General features: G+C 34.0%; 1 pseudogene; it reads left to right on the forward strand.

Annotated features, from left to right (window-relative positions):
• The first annotated feature begins 666 nt into the window (after nucleotides 1–666).
• Nucleotides 667–2,076, forward strand: LOC125830028 (F-box/FBD/LRR-repeat protein At1g13570-like; annotated as a pseudogene).
• The last annotated feature ends 1,073 nt before the right edge of the window (nucleotides 2,077–3,149 follow it).

Consider the following 3,149-nt stretch of genomic DNA (forward strand, 5'->3'; position numbering starts at 1 on the left):
GTTGCTCTGACCGATGAGTGTGTGTCGGATCATTCAAAAATAGTGTATTTTTGAATGATCTAATTCCACCAATACCTTAGGTTGTCCAAATCACCTTGTGTTTTGCCGCGACTGGAATTTGAATTTTAGACCCTTGATTTTCAACTCTAGGACTAGTGGGACAAAATACTTGGTGGATAATGGACTCACTCATGTATGCTTCTCGACTTTAATACTAGGTTAGGGTTTGAACCTATGTCAGGTTGTGTAAATATAATGTGACAAGTTCAAAGATTGAGGAACCCTGGCTAATGCGAGGAGGAAAATCCTTATATAAGCTTGACATAGATTAGATATTAGGAAGAGTACTAATGAAACCTTTAATGGGCTCGATTTATCGATAGTGCTATGGTCTTCTTGCTAAAAGATTTATTGTGTATATTGGTGAAATACATTTTATTTGTACATATATATATTTGTTGAATCCCCTGCACACTAGATAGCATGAAAATCGTTGCTCCACCACTATAGTCTTCTTCTTTCCTTGTGGTCAATTATGAGTCGTTATTTCCTGTCTATGAAGTTATATTGAAGATATTAAACTAGAAATATATTTGGGTATTATATTGCATTTATCCCTGATTTTTATTATTTTCAGATTTGCTGCCAAACTTGTTTTATTAGACCATGATGAATGCTTGGACATATGGTGTGGATACAATAAGCAATTTGCCTTGTAATGTTCTTGATGGAATTCTAGGGAGCTTGCCTTGGAAAGATGCCGTGAAGACCAGTATCTTGTCAAAAGACTGGAGGTACAAATGGGTAACACGACAACAACTTGATTTTAATGATGAGTTTTTCAAGTCTCTCAAACAAGATGAAGAAGCAAAGAGAATCATTTACAAAGTCCTATTACTCCATAAAGGATCAATATTAAAGTTTAGACTCCAAGGTCGTAGTTTTAGGAGTTGTCCTGATATTGATCATTGGATTCATTTTTTGACGAAGAAAAATGTCTAGGAATTCACCCTTCATGTCAACTTCAAAAACAAATTTCATTTACCTCATCATATTTTTACTTTCCAGCAATTACAGTATTTGGAACTTCAACATTGCTTGTTCCACCCTCCACAAGGTTTCAAAGGGTTTGAGAAGCTTATTAATCTCCATCTAAAACATGTCACTTTTGTTCCATCAATATTTACAAATCTCATCTCTAAAAGTCCGTTGCTTGAACGATTGAGGTTGTGTTGGAGCACAAATTTTGACACCCTTGAAATTGATGCTGCAAATCTCAAATTCTTTGAGTTTCAAGGAAAATCAAAATCCATTTCCTTCAAGAATGCTCCTATGCTTGAAAAAGTTACTGTGTGTTTCACTGGATTTTTGACTGATATATCTCCTTTTTGCTCTAATCTTACAAAGTTCTTCCATTACATGCCCTCACTGCTAGAACTGCATCTATGTGATTCAACACTAGAGGTAACATACATTATTTGTGATATACTAATTATATTATTATCATAACAAATGATTGACGTAACTTTTGACTTGCTTCGAGTACTTGATCATGGGTGGTGTACCAGAGAGTCCCTCGACTGCTCTGAACAATATCAAATCTCTCAAGTTTTTGAGCATGTCTTTAAGAAACGTTAAGGAGGTTTCAGGTGCTGTTTACTTGATGACAAGTTGTCTTAAATTACAACATCTTACAATTGAATTTGTAAGCATGCACTCTCTTGTTTTTTTTTATCATCATTAATTTGAATTCGCCTAACTAACTGTTCCTTGGAAATTCTTTTAGCACTCTATAGTCTAGAGGGTTAATGTTGAAGGTGTTGTAGAATTTCTATGTGCCCAATCATTTTTATACGGTGCTGTGAAGCTTCAAAGAGTTCAAGTGAACATGTTTATGGGTCTTGAGATGGAAATGGAATTTATCAAGTATATTTTGGCATATGCACCTGTACTTGAGGAGATCTTCTTTGGAATTTTGCATATCTCGATGTTCGTTCGGGTAAACAAATGATGGATGATATAGAAGAATTCCACAGAGCGTCACCTAATGTTGAATTCATATTTGAAAATTATTGATTGAAACTCCCAGCATCTTTCTGGGCAAGGCATGCAGTAGATTCTCTTCCATGATCTGCACCAAGGTTAGGCTACTTTCTCAAGCATAGGAGGATTGAGCTCTTGATTGAAACTCCCAACATCTTTTACTTCTATCCTTCTTGGCTCTAGTCCATCTGGTTTAATTTTATATCATATTAATTGGCCAAATACTTTTAACACTATCTGCACCTAAGATAGTTTCCTACGTATGTATGATGGTTTTTAGTAGTATTATCCTACATAGATTATAATGGTGAACATCCTTGAGATACCCTTGTCAAATAATGCAACAACTCAGCATCTCAAAATTTTCAACTGGTCAATGAGGTGGGCTGAGATAAAAACACTAGGTGTATTTCCATTTGTCTAAGCCTTTGGTAGACAAAGTTAACTTGACATTTGTTGCTAGTAGGGGTGGCAAATGTGGTTGGAATTCTATCCCTACTATTTTTCAAATTACAAAAATTCCTTAAATTTCGTGGAATCCAGATACATTCTAAAACGTTCCCGATAGATCGCGTCCCCTTTTTTAATACATTTGATACATCACTTAACGTCCCGATAAATCGCGTAAAGTGATGTATCCAAGAATAGGAGAGAGTATTAATTGTGTAATTTTTTCAAATAATAGGAAATATTAAAGAATATGATAAAATAAGTTATATATATTTAGGTAATTTTTCCAATCGAATTGCTAGGGCCTAGGTGGGGTTTTATTTTACTTTTGTCCACTGAAAATGCTGCATTATTTTTTATTCGTCGAAACTTGAACAGATCTGGCCAGGTATTATAATTAAGTGAAATATGGATATATAGAAAAATGATTTTTTTTCGTTACAAAAAAGGAGAAGATAACTTTAAGTTTTCAGTAGTTGACTGGCTATATGGGAATGAAGTTTAATTTCTAGATAGACAACTAAATATTTTGTTTGCTTAATTTTACAATTCTTTTGTGTTATGTTTGAGAATGTAAGTGCCTATCTTTTTTTCTAGAACATTGGATAGGAACTTATTCACCGTCTTTGAAATAATTAAACTTGTAAAGATAAATA

The sequence above is a fragment of the Solanum verrucosum genome, unplaced genomic scaffold, assembly GCF_900185275.1.
Source record: "Solanum verrucosum unplaced genomic scaffold, falcon-dt-bn FXZP01000074.1, whole genome shotgun sequence".
Lineage (NCBI taxonomy): Eukaryota > Viridiplantae > Streptophyta > Magnoliopsida > Solanales > Solanaceae > Solanum > Solanum verrucosum.